This window comes from Odocoileus virginianus, chromosome 8 (assembly GCF_023699985.2).
Source record: "Odocoileus virginianus isolate 20LAN1187 ecotype Illinois chromosome 8, Ovbor_1.2, whole genome shotgun sequence".
In the NCBI taxonomy this organism is placed as follows: Eukaryota; Metazoa; Chordata; class Mammalia; order Artiodactyla; family Cervidae; genus Odocoileus; species Odocoileus virginianus.
The window spans coordinates 19,494,207-19,512,628 of NC_069681.1; the positions used below are offsets into that span (position 1 = coordinate 19,494,207).

The 18,422-nt window shown below is 42.1% G+C and overlaps 1 protein-coding gene across 1 annotated transcript in view; it reads left to right on the forward strand.

Moving 5' to 3' along the window:
- The window catches only part of FAM124A (family with sequence similarity 124 member A), a 109,962-nt gene that overhangs the window by 87,359 nt on the left and 4,181 nt on the right, over nt 1–18,422 (forward strand). The gene's annotated exons all lie outside the window — the stretch shown is intronic.

Here is an 18,422-nt window from a genome sequence, read left to right on the forward strand (position 1 = left end):
ATACACTTATATGTTGCCTATAAGACACTTCAGATGTAAGGATACACACAGATTGAAAGTGAAGGGATGGTAAAAGACTAATTAGAGAGAAGGTTATTTTATAATGATAAAGGGATTAATCCAACAAAAGGATATAACATTTGAGACAAACAAACCCAACATTGTTTGTTTAGTCACTAAGTCATGTCTTTGCTATCCCACGGACTGTAGCCCACCAGGCTCCTCTGTCCATGGGATTTCCCAGGCAAGAATACTGGAGTGGGTAGCCATCTCCAGGGGATCTTCATGACCCAAGGATTGAACTCGCGCCTCCTACATTAGCAGGCTGGATCTTTACCACTGCGCCACCAGGGAAGCCCACAACCCAACATAGGAGCACTTAAATATATAAAGCAAATATTAACAAATGTAAAGAAATGAGTAACATTACAATATTAATAGGGGACTTTAATACTCCACATTCATCAATGGATAGATCAGACAGAAAACAGAATATACATTCTTCTCAAGCACACATGGAATTATTCTCCAAGATAGATCATATGTTAGGTCAAAAAAAAGGTCTACGTAAAGTTAAGATGATTTAAAATGTATCTTTTCCATCCACAATATTATGAAACTAGAAATTAATTATAAGAAGAAAACCAGAAAATTCACAAGTATGTGAAGATTAAGCAACATGCTGCTGAACAACCAGTGGGTCAAAGAAGTAAGCAAAAGAGAAACAAATACCTTAATATAAATAAAAATGGAAATACAGCATGCCAGACTTACGGGATATAGTAAAAGAAGTCCTAACAAAAAAGATCTTTAAAAAAAACTCTCTTTATACCTCAAGTAATTAGTAAAAGAACAAAGAAGCTCAAATTTAATGGCAGGAAGGAGAGATCACAATGGATATAAATAAAAAAACAAAAATAGAAAAGATCAATAAATCTAAGAGCCAGTTCATTGAAAAGATAACAAAATTGACAAACCTTTGCTAGACTCACCAAGAAAAGGACAGGACTCAAATCAGAAATGAAAGAAGAAAGGTTAAAATTGATAACACAGAAATACAAAGCTTCATGAAAGACAGCTATGAATAATTAGATGCCAATAATTAGCCTAGAAGAAATGGATATATTCCAAGGCACATTCAACCTACCAAGACTGAATCACAAAACAAAATCTTTAACTGATTACTAGTAAGGAGATTGAATTGGTAACCAAAAATCTCCAAACAAAAAGAAGTCCAGGGTCAGATTGCTTCACTGGTAAATTCAACAAAACATTTAAAGAAAAAAATAATGCCAGTCCTTCCCAAGTTCTTCCCCCCAAAAAGAGAGGAGGAGACACTTCCAAAATTGTTTTATAAGGCCATCATTACCCTAATACCAATCTAGATAAGAATACCATAAGAAAATTACAGGTCAATATCCCTGATGAACAGAGATGCAAGAATCCTCAACAAAACTAATTCAACAATACATTAAAAGAATTGTACAACATATTCAAGTGGGATTTATTCCAGAGGTGCAAGGGTGGTTTAACATATGATGCAAATCAACTGGTGTGATATACCACATTATCAAAAGGAAAGATAAAACCATAATCTTAATAGATACAGAAAAAGCATTTGATAAATTTCAACATTTATGGAAAACTTTCAACATTTGGGGTATACAGGGAACATATCTCCACATAAAAAAAGCCACATATGACAAACCAACAGCTAACATCACACTCAGTGGTAAAAAGCTGAAAGCTTTACCTCTGTGATCAGAAACAAAACAAGGATTCCAACTCTCATCACTTTCATTCAATATAGTATTGCAAGTTCTAGACAGGGCAATTAGGCAAGAAAAAGATTTAAAAGCCATCCAATTCAGAAAGAAGGAAATATTCCAGGAACTCATTTATGGCCAAAAGATGTTAACATTTGTCATGCAATGTCAATGAAATACCATATTTTGTTGCCATCAATTTACTATGGTGTTTTGTATTGTGATTTTGCATTAAAATACAATCATGTTGTGTTTTTAAGAAAAGGAAGCAAAACTGTCACTACTTGCAGATGAAATGCTCTTTTATAGAGAAAAATCCAAAAGCCTGTGCTAGAAAACTATTTGAACTAAAAACTTCACTAAAGTTGCAGGATACAAAAATATTAAATAGCTGTTTTGTTTTTACACACCAATAGCAAACTTCAGACAAAGAAAATTAAAAAACAGTCGACAATTGCATCAAAAAATAAGATAACAAGAGTAAATTTATACAAGGCCAATGACATATGTACATTGAAAACTTAGATTTTGGAGGGAAGATTCAAGATGATGGAGACGGAGGACATGGAGCTTATCTCTTTCCACAGATTGATCAAAAACACATCTACAAGTGAGATGATTCACACTGAACATCTACTGAACACTGGTAGAAGACCTCAGACTTCTGGAAGGCCAAGATAACCTCCACATAACCAAGCAGGGCAAAAGAAAAAAGAGGAAGGAGGCAAGGAAGTAGTAGGATGTAGAATCCTCTCTCCCTACAACAGTTCTCACGGACCACCTGCTGAACGCTAGCAGAGGACCTCAGACACCTAAAAAGACACGAAAGATCCCCTTGTAACCACATAAGACAAAACAAAGAAGAAGGGAAAAGGAGGAGGAAAGAAAGCAGGATAGGACCTGAACTCTTGGCAGGGAGCTGAAGATGAGGCGAGGTTCTCACATCTGGGGAAGCTCCATCCCAGGCAGGGAAATAAGCTGGGACAGAAGGGGAGCTTTAGGGGCTCAAAGGAGGGCTCAGCAACAGGGTTGTGACAGGCAGGACAGGGGGGCCACCAGGAAGAAATAGAAAATATGAATACCAATCACAAGTACTGAAACTGTGATTTAAAAAAATTCTTCCAACAAATGCAAGTCCAAACCAGATGGCTTCACAGGTGAATCCTATCAAACATTAAGAGACTCACTAACACCTATCTTCCTGAAAATCTTCCAAAAAACTGCAGAGGGAGGAATAGTCCCAAGCTCATTCTACAAGGCCACCATCACCCTGATACCAAAACCAGACAAAGATACAACCATAAATGAAAATTACAGACCAATATTATAATGACTATAGACACAGAAATCTTTAACAAAATACTAGTAAGCAGAATCCAGCAACACATTAAAAGGATCATACACCATGATCAAGTGGGATTTATCCCAGGGATGAAAGAAATCCTCAGTGTATGCAAAATCAATTAATGTGACACACCACATTACAAATTGAAGAATAGAAACCACATGATCATCTCATTAGATTCATAAAAAGCTTTTGACAAAATTCAACACCCATTTATGACTTAAAAAAATTCTTTAGAAAGTGGGCTTGGAACCAAACAGGGCATACACAACAAACTCATAGCAAACATTACTCTCAAGGTAAAAACCTGAAAGCGTTTCCTCTAAGACCAGGAACAAGACAAGGATGTCCACTGTCACCACAATTATTCAACATAGTTTTGGGAATCAGAGCCATGGCAATCAGAGAAGAAATAAAAGAACTCTATATTGGTAAAGAAGTAAAGCTGTCACTGTTCACAGATGACAAGATACTATACATAGAATATCCTAAAGATGCCAACAGAAAAACTATTCAGAAGGCTCCTCTGTCCAGGGAATCCTACAGGCAAGAATACTGGAGTGGGTAGCCATTCCCTTCTCTAGGGGATCTTTCCAATTCAGGGATTGAACCTGTGTCTCCTGCATTTTTGGCAGTTTCTTTATCATCTGAGCCACTAGGGAAGCCCTGAAAAATACTAGAGCTCATCAGTGAATTTAGTAAAGCTGCAGCATTAAAAATTAATACACAGAAACCTCTTACATTCCTATACACTAACAACAAAAGATTGGAAAAAGAAATTAAGGAAACAATCCCATTTACCATTGCAACAAAAAGAATAAAATATCTAGGAATAAACCTCCCTGGGTCAGGAAGATCCCCTGGAGAAGGAAATGGCAACCACTCCAGTATTCTTGCCTAGAGAATCCCATGGACAGAGGAGCCTGGCGGGCTACAGTCTATGGGGTCACGGAAAGACATAATTGAGCTACTAACACATTCACTTTCAAGGAGGCAAGAGACCTGCATTCAGAGAACTATAAGATACTATGAAAGAAATCGAAGGTGAAACAAATAGATGGAGAGAGATTCCAATGTTCTTGGATTGGAAGAAGCAATATTGTGAAAATGGCTACACTACTCAAAGCAATCTAGAGATCTGATGCAAATTCTATCAAATTACTAATGGCATTTTTCACAGAATTGGGACCAAAAAAATGTACAATATGTGTGGAAACACAAGCTGGAGCTCCAGTGCTTCGACTCATTGGAAAAGACAAGACCCTGATGCTGGGAAAGATGGAAGGCAGGAGGAGAAGGGAGCAACAGAGGATGAGATGGTAGGATGGCATCATCAACTCCATGGACGTAGGTTTGAACAAACTCTGGGAGACAGCGAAGGACAGGGAAGCCTGGCGTGCTGCAGTCCATGGGGTCACAAGGAGTTGACACAGCTGAGTGACTGAACAGCAACAACAAATGGAAACACAAATGACCCTGAATAGCCTAAGCTATCTCGAGAAAGAAAAAGGAACTAGAGGAATCAGGCTCCCTGACTTCCTATATTACAAAGCTACAATAATCCAGTATGGGTTTGCACCAGCACAAAAACAGAAATCTAGATCAATGAGACAGGATAGAAGGTGCAGAAATAAACCCATGTCCCCAACTAGGACAAAAGGGAAGACTATACAGTGGAGGAAAAACAGTCTCTTCAATAGGTGTTGCTGGAAAAACTGGACCTCTATATGTAAAAGAATTAAATTAGAACACTCCCTAATACCACACAAAAAACTCAACTCAGAATGGATTAAAGACCTAAATGTAAGGCCAGATACTATTAAACTCTTCGAGGAAAGCATAGGCAGAACACTCTTTAACATAAATTGCAGCAAGATCTTTTTTGATCCACCTCCTAGAATAATGAAAATAAAAACAAACATAAAATGGGACCTAATTAAACTTAAAAACCTTGCACAGAAAAGGAAACCATAAACAAAATGAAAAGATAACCCTCAGAATGGGAAAAAATATCTGCAAATGAGCAACCAATAAGAGATTAGTCTTCACAATATAGAGGGAGCACATGCAACTCAATATCAAAAAAACAAAAAAATGGGCAGAAGGTCTAAATAGACATTTCTCCAAAGAAGACATACAGATGGCCAAAAAGCACATGAAAAGATGCTCAATATCACTAATTATCAGAGAAATGCAAATCAAAACTACACTGAGGTATCACTTGACACTGGTCAGAATAGCCATCATCAAAATGTCTACACACAATAAATGCTGGAGAAAGTGGGGAGAAAAGGAAACCCTTCTACATTGTTGGTGAGTGTGTATTAATAAGTTGGTACAATCATTATAGAACAGTATGGAGTTTCCTTAAAAAAACTGAAATAGGACTACCGTTTGATCCAGCAAACCCACTCTTGAGCATATACCCAGAGAATACCATAGTTCAAAAAGATACATACACCCTAGTGTTCATTGCAGCACTATTTACAATATCCAAGACATGGAAGCAACCTAAATGTCCATCAACAGATGAATAAAGAAGTTATGGTAGCCTCTTCCCTGGCTGGAACCATGAAGGGTGCAGAAGAGAAGAAAAAGGAGGTTCCTGCTGTGCCAGAAACCCTTAAGAAAAAGTGAAAGAATTTTGCAGAGCTTAAGATCAAGTGCCTGAGAAAGAAGTTTGCCCAAAAGATTCTTCAAAAGGCAAGGAGGAAGCTTATCTATGAAAAAGCTAAGCATCACCACAAGGAATACAGGCGGGTGTGCAGAACTGAAATTCGAATGGCTAGGATGGCATGAAAAGCCGGCAACTTTTATGTACCTGCAGAACCCACACTGGCATTTGTCATCAGGATCAGCGGTATCAAAGGTGTGAGCCCGAATATTCTAAAGGTGCTACGGCTCCTTCACCTCCAGCAGATCTTCAATGGCACCGTTGTGAAGTTCACCAAGGCTTCAGTTAACATGCTGAGAACTGTGGAGCCACACATTGCATGGGGGTACCCAAATCTGAAGGTCCATAAATGAACTGATCTACAAGTGTGGTTATGGCAAAATCAACAAGAAGCGAATTGGCCTGACAGATAATGTGTCAATTGCTCAATCTCTTGGGAAATATGGCATCATCTGCATGGAGGATCTGATTCATGAGATCTATACTGTTGGAAAATATTTCAAAGAAGCAAACAACTTCCTGTGACCCTTTAAATTGTCTTCTCCACGAAGTGGAATGAAGAAAAAGACCATCCATTTTGTAGAAGGTGGAGATGCTGGCAACAGGGAAGAACAGAGCAACAAGCTTATTAGAAGGATGAACTAAGGTATCTACCAGGATAATTTTTGTAATATAGTCAGTTAATAAGCAATTGAAAAAAAAAAAAAGAAGTTATGGTACATACATACAATGGAATATTATTCAGCCGTAAGAAAAAAATGACATAATTCCATGTGCAGCATCATACTAAATGAAGTCAGAGAAAGACAAATATCATATGATAACACTTATACATGGAATCTAAAAAACAAAAAGATGCAAATGAAACTATTTATAAAACAGAAACAGATGCACAGACTTTGAAAGCAGCCTCATGGTTGCCAGGGGGAGGGTCGGGAGGAGGACGTTGGGAGGAAGAATAAAATAGGAGTTTGGGATTAACATATACACACTACTATATATTACTATAAAACATATAACCAGCAAGGACCTACTGTATAGCACAGAGAACTCTACTTAATATTCTGTAATAACCTATGTGGGAACAGAATCTGAAAAAGAATGAATATATGTATAACTGAATCACTTTGCTGTACATCTTAAACTAACACAACATTGTAAATCAACTCTACTTCAGTATAAAATAAAAATTAAAGAAAAAATAGGAAACTATAAGATATTGATGAAGGAAATTAAAGACACAAATGAGTAGAAAGATATTGTATATTGCATGCTCATAAATTGGAAGAATCAATATTGTAAAAAAAAAAAAGTCCATACTACCCAACGCAATCCACAGAGTCAGTGTAATCCTATCAAAATCTCAATGGGATTTTTCATAGAAACAGAATAAACAATCCTAAAATTTGTATGGCACCATGAAAGACCTTGAATAGCCAAGGCAATCTTGATAAGTAAGAACAAAGCTGGAGACATCATGCCTCCTGGTTTCAAACTATTACTACAAAACTACACAAATTGAAACAGTATGATATTGGCATAAAAAGAGACATATTGATCAATGGAGTAGCATAGAGTTCCCAGAAATAAACTCATGCATATATGGTCAATTAATTCGTGACAAAGGACCCAATAATATACAATGGGGAAAGGACAGTCTCGTCAATAAAAGATTCTGAGGAAATTGGACAGCCACTTGCAAAATAATTTAAAGACCACTATCTTAAGACCATACACTTACTTTAGTTTTAATTTAATTTAATACAATAATTTAAAGACCACTATCTTACACCATACACAAAAATGAACTCAAAATGGATATAAGAATTGAACCTAAGACCTGAAACCATAAAACTCCTAGAAGTAAACATAGGCAGTAAGCTACTTCAGATTGATCTTGGTGATGATAATTTGGATTTTACACCAAAAAGAAAGGCAACAAAAGCAAAAAATAAAAAATGGGGTTACATCAAGCTAAAAATCTTCTGTATAGGAATCATCACAAAATAAAAAGGTCACTTTCCAAATGGAAGAAAATATTTGCAAATCATATATCTGATAAGGGGTTAATATCTTTAAAAAAATATAAAGAATTCATACAACTCAAAGTAAAAAAGCGAACAGTTCAATTAAAAATTGGGCTGAGAGTCCGAATAGATGTTCTTCCATGGAATACATACAGATAGCCAACAGGTATGAAAGGATATTCAACATCACCAATAATCAGGGAAATGCAAACCTAAACCACAAAGTGATGCCACCTCCTAACCACTGGAATGCCTGTTAGCAAACAGGAAATGCGGAGTGTTGAGAATGTGGAGAAAGGGGGCCCTCGCCCACTGCTGTGTGCTGTGCTGTCCCTTCAGTCGCGCCCGACTCTCTGCGACCCCGGGGACTGCAGCCCGCCAGGCTCCCCGTCCGTGGGATTCTCCAGGCAAGGATATCGGTCAGACTCTCTGCGACCCCGGGGACGGTAGCCCGCCAGGCTCCTCTGTCCGTGGGATTCTCCAGGCAAGAATACTGGAGTGAGAATTTTGGACTCTGTGGGAGAAGGCGAGGGTGGGATGTTTCGAGAGAACAGCATCGAAACATGTATATTATCTAGGGTGAAACAGATCACCAGCCCAGGCTGGATGCATGAGACAAGTGCTCGGGCCTGGTGCACTGGGAAGACCCAGAGGGATCGGGTGGAGAGGGAGGTGGGAGGGGGGATCGGGATGAGGAATACATGTAAATCCATGGCTGATTCATGTCAATGTATGACAAAAACCACTACAATATTGTAAAGTAATTAGCCTTCAACTAATAAAAATAAATGGGAAAAAAAAAAGAATACTGGAGTGGGTTGCCATGCCCTTCCTCCAAGGGATTTTCACAACCCAGGAATTGAATCCAGGTCTCCCGCATTGTAGGTGGATTCTTTACCATCTGAGCCACCAGGGAAACCCATTCGCTGTTGGTGGGAACGTAAATTGGTGTAGCCACTATGGAAAATGGCATGGAGACTCCTCTGAAAATTCAAATAGAACTACCCTATGATCCAGAAGTTTTAATTCTGTGTGTTTATCTGAATGGAATGAAAACACTAACTTGAAAAGATATTTGGGGACTTTCCTGAGCATACACGCACTGGCAGACTAATGGTTAAGACTTCACCTATCAATGCAGGAGGGGTGGGTTCAATCCCTGATTAGGGGGATAGCTAAGATCACACATGCCTCCTGCCCAAAAAACCAAAATGTAAAACAGAAACAATATTGTAACACATTAACAAAGACTTTAAAAATAGTCCACATTAAAAAAAAAAAACTTAAAAAAAAAAAATAAAGGTATTTGCATTCCAGGTGGCACAGTGGTAAAGAATCCGTCTGTCAGTGCAGGAGACACACGAGACATGGGTTCGATCCCTGGGTCAAGAAGATGCCCTGAAGTAGGAAATGGCAACCCACTGCAGTATTCTTGCCTGGAAAATTCTATGGACAGAAGAACCTGGTGGGTCTCAAAGAGTCGGATGCGACTGAGCACATGCACACACACATTGACAATAGCATTATTTATAGTAGTCTACCCATAGAGGCAGTCTAAGTGTCCATCAGTGGATGAATGGAGAAAATGTGTGTGTGTGTATACATATATATACATACACAGAGTAGAATATTATTCAGTCATAAAAAAATGAATGAAATCCTGTTTATTTGTGACAATATGGATGTACCTTGAAGGCATTAAGCAAAATAAAGCAGAAGACAAATACCATATGATCTCATTTATATGTGGAATTAAAAAAAACAACCTAACTCATAAATACAGATTGGTAGTTGTTACAGGTAGGTGATCAAAAGGTACAAACTTCCAACTTTAGAATAAGTCTGGTGATGGAATGTACAGTTTGGTGACTAGTTAACAATACTGTATTGTATATTGAAACTTGCTAGGAAAGTAGATTTAAAATTATCACTGCGAGAAAAAAACATAAATGTGTGTGGTAGTGGATTAACTAGACTTGCTGTGATCATTTCACAACATACACAAATAATGAATCAATACGTTGTACACCTGAGACTAATATAATGTTATATGTCAATTTCAATAAAAATTTTAATCAAATTTAAAATAATTTTTAAAGACAACATAGCCTTTTCCAGGAATAATACTCTTAGTGGATATATGAACACTACCCAGAGGACAGTGAAAGGAGAAGCAAAATATGATGTTTTTATTTAGATCCAAAATCTGATTTCTCATGTGAACCCACTGCCCAATGTTTTTGAGACTGCCCCTAATTTTTATTAGTCCCTAGGTTAAAAGGTCTTTGGCTTATTACATAATAGACAGTGCCACAGTGGCTGTGCTCCTGGCAGGGACAGAACAAGAGGAAAGGACCTTTCTCAGAACGAGGAGGTTTGAGGATGAGAGAGAATTTCCCGACTGTGATGGATTAGTGAGACACCACCCAGGCTTACTGGGTCAGGGGCAGAATCACCCTTCCTAGGGATTCTGTCCATGGGTCTATTGACACAAGATCCCTTGAAGAAGACCTCTTTACACTTCTTGCATTGCAAACTGCCCAGGTTCCACGCAAAGCTCATGGTTCACTTAGCACATGTCAGCTTTTTGGTGATTTCAGGGACACAAGAGATCTCCCTGGCTGGTTGCCTTAGGCAGTCATTGATGTAATGCTGCTGAGTACCTTAGAGAAAGTTCCATAAATAGCAAGGAGGGAAATGCTGGATCCCAGTGAGTCAGCGAGCCTGCACTGCCTCAAAGAGAAGCAAAGGAAGCTATTCTGCAGGGACCGTTCTGCAGTCTCTTGGAGAAGCTCCAGAGGGCAGCCCTCAGAGCTGAAAGCTGGGGGTTGGGGAGTGCGGGGGAGTGGGGAGGCTTCCCTGGACAGAAGGCACAGGGTTTCTTTCACCTTGAGAAAGCCCACTGGGAGAAACGGACATAGAGAGCAGACTTATGGACATGGGGAGGTGAGGGGAGAGGGCGAGATGTGTGGAAAGAGTACCATGGAAACTTACATTACCATATGTAAAATAGATAACCAATGGGAATTTGCTGTATGGCTCAGGAAACTCAGACAGGGGCTCTGGATCCACCTGGAGGGGTGGGATGGGGAGGGAGATGGGAGGAAGCTTCAAAAGGGAGGGGATGTATGTACACCTATGGCTGATTCATGTTGAGGTTTGACAGAAAACAACAAAATTCTGTAAAGCAATTATCCTTCAATAAGAAAATAAGTTAAAATAAAAAGAAAGAAAATTCCACTGGGGAAGAGCTTCTTGAAGCATCTGTGCCACTTCATTCTCAGCTCCTAGTGCTTCTGGTCAAGTCAGACAGGCAGACAAGAGCGGCCGGAAATAGAATCCTCGCCAGGGGAGGGACACAGAAAGAAAGGCATCCTTTGCATGAGTGAGTTATCATTAGACAGACAAGACCCTGCTTTTAGAAGCTGCCGTCTCTACCCCCAGGCGGAGCTGGAGGAAACCACCGCATCTCCTGGACCCACCCAGGGGGATGGGAGCCCCGCAGCCACCCTCCTGCAGCTCCCACCCCAGGGTCCTGCAGGTCCCCAGCCAACTGGAATCCCACCCACCCAGCAGGCACCTCCACGGTGCACGTGGGAACCCCTCCAGTAGAAAACACTGGATGCCACTCTTCTCAAAGCAGAAATCAGGGTTGATCTGGACTCCAGCCTTCCTGATGCAGGGAAAATAAGAGCACAGACAGGTTTCTGTTCAATAAGCACAGTGACGAAAACCTCCGCAAAACCCATCGAGCTTTCACCCTCTGCCAGCTGCTCCTGACTTAAAGTCAAATTTAACCCCACTCTGTCTCTGGTAGTGGAGAGTTCAGATGTCCCCAAGCAGTTCCTCACATGGGAACCTTGGCCTTTTGCTTCTCATGGAGCAATGTTTGCAGAGGCTTCCTTTTTTCAGGCAAATTTAGATTGCAGACAGCCTCACCCAGAACATGCCCCTTGAATAAGACCCTGAAGATGCAAGTTACAGGGTAGTATGTACTTATTAGAGGAATCAGCCCTTGGGGAAAATAAGATAGATATCTTTTTTAAAATAAATAAATATCCTTACTTTTACTTTTAAAGAAAATTTTTGGCCTCACCACACAGCATGTGGGAACCTTAGTTCCCCAACCAGGGATCGAACCCATTGTCTCCTGCATTAGAAACATGGAGTTTTAACCACTGGACAGCCAGGAAAATCCCTCAACATCTTAGTAAACATTTCTCTCCATTGAAATCAGCCTCCATATCTGAGGATTTCCTTGTCTAAAGAACCTCACGACTTACTTTCACTCTTATTAAGCCAAACTCAAATGATTGAGAAAATTGGTTTCTCTCTTCAACAGCTGCCCAGCGGTGACACCTCTCAGGCACACGTGGGCCTTCGGGGGCCATTCCTCACCCGCTCCCCAGGCTGGGACTCTGCACTCACGCTTAAGCTCCTGTTACGTGCCGGGTCCTGGGGTAGGGCGTGTGCTGAGCGGGCTCTCCCGCGTGAGGCACAGACCTTTGCAGAGAAGATGGGTCACTAACCAGAGCAGAAGGCATAGAGAGTGGCTGGGCTGGGGCTCCCGGGGATGCTGAGCGCAGAGCAGCAAGCCCTGGGGAGTGGATCACACCCCCAGGAGGAACCAGCTCGGCTCAGCACCTTCCTCACCGAATTCAGCAAGGTCCCCGTGCACAGAAAATGCACACAGAGGGCATCCCCGGTGGCTCAGTAATGAGGAATCCTCCTGCCAGGACAGGGGCCACGGGTTTGATCCCTGATCCGGGAAGACCCCGCATGCTGTGGAGCAGCGAACCCCCTGCGCTGCAACTATTGCGCCTGAGCTCCGGAGTCCGGGGGGCTACACTGCCGAGCCCCTGTGCGCCCTACAGACCGTGCTCCGCGAGAGAAGCCACCACGATGAGAAGCCTGCTCACCCCAACTAGAGGCGCAGCCCCCTGCTCACCACAACTACAGAAAAGCCCACGCAGCAATGAAGACCCAGCATGGCCAAAAGTAAATAAAATTATTTTTGAGAAAACACATAGAATGGTCTAGGGGAGTGTGATCTTTAGGAGAACCATACCTTACAACCTGTACTAAAAGTGTTTTGCATTGTATTCTTTAAAAATCTGTGATTTAGACCATCAGAAATCTCTACAATTGTTGCTCTTGGCCTCCAGCTCCCTAGGCCACCCTCTGCAGAACGGCTTGAGAATTTCAATATGCTGTACAGAGCCTGATGGGCAGGAGGGGAGCCACCCCACCCCCCAACACACTCACAGAATTAGAGACTGAGGATGAAGAGGCGCAGTAATCCTCCCAGATTTCAGACAATACTACAAAGCTACAATAATCAAAACACCGCGGGACTGGCACAAAAACAGATGTATAGATCGATGGAATAGACTAGAAAGCCCAGATTAAACCCACACACCTAGAGTCAATTAATCTTTGACATAGGAGGCAAGAATATACAATGGAGGGAAGTGGTACTGGGAAAGCTAGACAGTTGCTTGTAAACCAGTGAAGTTTGGACACTGAATCACATCATACAAAAAAAAAAAAATTCAAAATGGCTTAAAGTGAAAGTCGCTCAGTCGTGTCCCACTCTTTGCGACCCCATGGACTCTACAGTCCATGGAATTCTCCAGGCCAGAATATTGGAGTGGGTAGTTTTTCCCTTCTCCAGGGGATCTTCCCAACCCAGGGATCAAACCCAGGTCTCCTGCACTGCAGGCAGATTCTTGACCAGCTAAGCCACCAGGGAAGCCAAAGAATACTGGAGTGGGTAGCCTATCCCGTCTCCAGGGGATCTTCCCGACCCAGGAATCAAACTGGGGTCTCCTGCATTGCAGGCGGATTCTTTACCAACTGAGCTACCAGGGAAACCCCAAAATGGCTTAAAGACTTATCAATAAATATAAGACATGACACCATAAAACTCCTAGAAGAGAACATAGGCAAAACATTCCCTACCATAAATCAAAGTGATATTTTCTTAGGTCAGTCTCCCAAGGCAGAAGAAATAAAAATAAACAAACAGGACCTAATCAAACTTACAAGATTTTGCACAGCAAAGGAAACTGTAAACAAAACAAAAACACAACCTATAGAGTGGGAGAAAATATTTGCAAACAATGTGACGACAAGTGCTTAATTTCCAAAATATACAAACAGCTCATACAGTTCAATATAAAAAAATAACAATCAAAGCCTTCCCTGCTGGCTCCATGGAAAAGAATCTGCCTGCCAATGCAGGAGACACGAGTTCAATCCCTGATCCGGGAAGATCCCACATGCCACGGCGCAACTAAACCCATGTGCCACAACAACTGAGCCTGTGTTCTAGAGCCCAGGAGCTGCAACCACGGAAGCCCATGATCCACAAGAGAAGCCACCCCAATAAGAAACTTGGGCACTGCAATTAGAGAGTAGCCCCCAGCCTCCGCAACTAGAGAAAAAAGCCCATGCAGCAAGACCCAGCACAGCCAAAAATAAATAAATAAAATTATTTACAAAACCAATCCAATCAAAAATGGGCAAGAGACGTGCATAGACATTTCTCCAAAGACAACATACAGATGGCCAAAAAGCACGTGAAAAGATGCTCAACATTGCTAGGTATTAGAGAAATGCAAGTCAAAACTATAATGAGGTATCACCTCACACCAGTCAGAACAGCCGTCATCAAAAAGTCTACAAATAATAAATGCTAGAGAGGACTTGGAGGAAAAGAAACCCTCCTACAATGTTGGTGGGACTGTAAGTTGGTACTGCTGCTATGGAAACATTATGGAGTTTCCTTAAAAAAAAATAAAATTCAACTTACCTATAATCCCTTGATCTTTCTCCTGGGCAATCTTTTATGTGGAAGAGATGAAAACTCTAATTCAAAAAGATACATTCATCCCAGTGTTCACTGCTGCACTATTTACAATAGCCAAGTCATGGAAGCAATGTAAATGTCCATCAACGGATGAATAGATAAAGATGTGGTACATACATACAATGGAATATCACTCAGTCATAAAAAAAGAAATGTTTAAATAATGCCATTTGCAGCAACATGTATTGACCTAGAGATTATCATACTAAGTGAAGTAAGTCAGAGAAAGAGAACTGTTGTATGATATCACTTATATGTGGAATCTAAAATATGATACAAATGAACTTATTTATAAAACAGAAACAGACTCCTTGACATAGAAAACAAACTTAACAGTTATCAAAGGGGAAGGCACAAGGGAGGGATAAATTAGGAGTCTGGGACTAGCAGATGCACCCTACCATCTATAAAATAACAAAGTGTTAGTCGCTCAGTCATGTCCAACTCTTTGTGACCCATGGACTTTAGCCCACCAGATCCTCTGTCCATGGGATTCTCCAGGCAAGAATACTTGAGTGGGTTGCCATTTCCTCCTCCAGGGGATCTTCCCGACCCAGGGATCAAACCTGGGTCCCTGCATTGCAGGCAGATTCTTTACCAGCTGAACCATCAGGGAAAATAACAAAGGTTTACTGTATAGCATGGTGAATTATATTCAGTTATCTTATAATAACAAAAATGGAAAAGAACCTGAAAAAGGATATATATATATCCATCCCCTGGCGAGGCTCCTCTCAGTCCTCAGGGCTCACCTCTGCTTCAGTGAGCCAGCCTCCATGCAGGCTGCTTCTGTGCCTATGTGCCCTTCCATGCCATGCCCGCTGCCTTCTAGTTGGCAAAACCCTCCTCCACTTTCCAAGGTTTTGTCCAAGCATGACTTCTTAAGGCAAGCTTTTTCTACCCTCTACCCATGCTGCCTCAACCCTCTATAAAATCAACCCCCCCTCCTTTGCATTCCAATAGAGCTCACACATTGCCACTCACTTTACCATCATGCAAAATACTAGGCTGGATGAAGCACAATCTGGAATCAAGATTGCTGGGAGAAATGTCAATAACCTCAGATATGCAGATGACACTACCCTTATGGCAGAAAGTGAAGAACTAAAGAGTCTCTTGATGAAAGTGAAAGAGGAGAGTGAAAAAGTTGGCTTAAAACTCAACATTCAGAAAACTAAGATTCTGGCATCTGGTCCCATCACTTCATGGCACATAGATGGGGAAACAGCGGAAACAATGAAAGATTTTGTTTTCTTGGGCTCCAAAATCACTGCAGATGGTGATTGCAGCCATGAAATTAAAAGATGCTTGCTCCTTGGAAGAAAAGCTATGACTAACCTAGACAGCATATTAAAAAGCAGAGACATTAAAAGGTCTGTCTAGTCAAAGCTATGATTTTTCCAGTAGTCATGTATGGATGTGAGAGTTGGACTATAAAGAAAGCTGAGCGCCGAAGAATTGATGCTTTTGAACTGTGGTGTTGTAGAAGACTCTTGAGAGTCTCTTGGACTGCAAGGAGATCCAACCAGTCCATCCTAAAGGAAATCAGTCCTGAGTATTCATTGGAAGGACTGATGCTGAAGCTGAAACTCCAATACGTTGGCCACCTGATGTGAAGAATTGAATCATGTGAAAAGACCCTGATGCTGGGAAAGATTGAAGGCAGGAGGAGAAGGGGACAACAGAGGATGAGATGGTTGGATGGCATCACTGTCTCGAAGGACATGAGTTTGAGTAAACTCCAGGAGTTGGTGATGGACAGGGAAGCCTGACGTGCTGCAGTCCATGGTGTCGCAGAGAGTCAGACACAACTGAGCCACTGAACTGACCATCGTGGCTTACTTCAATACATTTCAATGTTGTGTGTTACTTGTGGGGGTTCAATATCTTGTCTTATTCAAAATTGTCTCTGCCTGGTCCTCCAGACCTTTTCCACATCAGAGCACATAAAAAATGATAATATTTAGATGGCAAGAGGCTGTCACTGAAAGAGACCCATATGTCGGCACACCTTTAATAACCCAGTCAAAGCTTAAGCAGTCCAGATGAGAAGCTCTGCAGGAAAGACCCTCATTTAATATTGATTGGGAAAAAAAGTGAGTCAATAAGTCTATTTATAGGATTAAGAAATATCTGAAGTTAAGCAAAGATCTCAAGAATGAAAGGAATGATCCTATGGCGGGGAGGGTGGGGCACATAATCAAGACTGAATATGACCTCAGCAAAAAGATAAGATTGTGGATTTCTTACCCAGGTGGTCAGGGTCTCCTTGACCACTATTAGACTCCAGCCCCAGGCTGACCCACAGCATTGCCTTCCACGCACCTGGTCTCTAATCATTCAGACTGCTGGCTCCCTGCCCGTCACAACTCCCTCGCTTACCTGCCAGGTGTCAGCCTCTGTCTGTCTTGGCCTCTCTCTCCCACCCAGCCTCCTCTCTACCCGTGTCTCCCACTAGCTCGACAGCTGCCCACGCCCACGCCCGCCTCCACGGACACTCCTCCGCCCCACGGACAGGCATGGCCTCTCCCCGTCCACGCTAGCACTGTGCCTGTCATCACAGGCTCCACCTGAGTTCTTTTTGTCTCCTGTCCTTTCAATGAAATGTGCTTCCTGTGGTTGAAAACAGTCCTTCTCACTCTAGCTTCCCCTCCTTTACCTGTAACAGGTACAAATAGGTGTACAGGGCGTTGAACTTAACTTCCCAAGTGGCTGTGGGACGACCGGGTTCCTGTGTAACAGGGAGACGGGGGTGTGTGCTGTCCAGGGTCTCAGAGTCTTGCAGAGAGCCGGGAAATATTCCTTGGAGTAAACTGTACTTGAGTGTTTAAAAAAAAAATTCTTTCCTTATTTGGGAATTCATAAATGAAATTTATTGAGGGCAGGAGAGGGGGGTGACAGAGGACAAGATGGTTGGATGGCATCACCGACTTGATGGACATGATTTTGAGCAAGCTCCAGGAGATGGTGAAGGGCAGGGGAACCTGACATGCTGCAGTCCACGGGTTTCAAAGAGTCAGACACGAAAGAGCAAATGAACAATAAATGAAATGATCCTATACTAAACAGAACCAGAATCACTGTCCCCCACACATCCATTATTTAACTGAAATTTTGCATAGTAAGTTTGGCCCGGAGGCCTGGGGAGCAGACCGGGGCGGGGGGAAACTGAGAGCAGCAGCCCCAGGTGGGAACATCCATTGGAAGAGAGGTTCCCAATTAATTCTGTGCAGCAGAAACTCCTGCAGAGCTGCAGGGAAGGTGGGGGAGAGAACAGAGGTCAGGGCTGCGCTGCTGAAGGATGGAACTGACTGACCCTGGGGCCTTGCCTTTGCCCCTCAGCGGCATCCACGGGATTGGTCAGTAGTCAGCTGCCCCCTTCGCCTTACAGTTTCTGAAAGGGGACACAGAGGAGTCAGTGGTTCCTAAAGCGAGTCAATACATGCAGATTTCCTGATAGCCCCTCACTCAATGAAGGTTTACCGCCCTGAACCAAGGGCCGCCCCTGGGATGTGTCCCGATGGTCACACGTGCACTAGGATCAAGCCCCATCTTGACGTTTCCACCCTGTCCTCGGTTGGGAGCATGTCTAAATGCTGGGGCTTCGCCAGAGGGGAGCAGACCGTTCGAGCATCCTCTGTACATGGAATGGTAATCCCTGTGTCCTCTGTCCCGCTCAGCCAGGCCTCAGGCTTGTCGCTAATCCATGGAGTGTCCTTGCATGTGCGCTGGAAGAGGT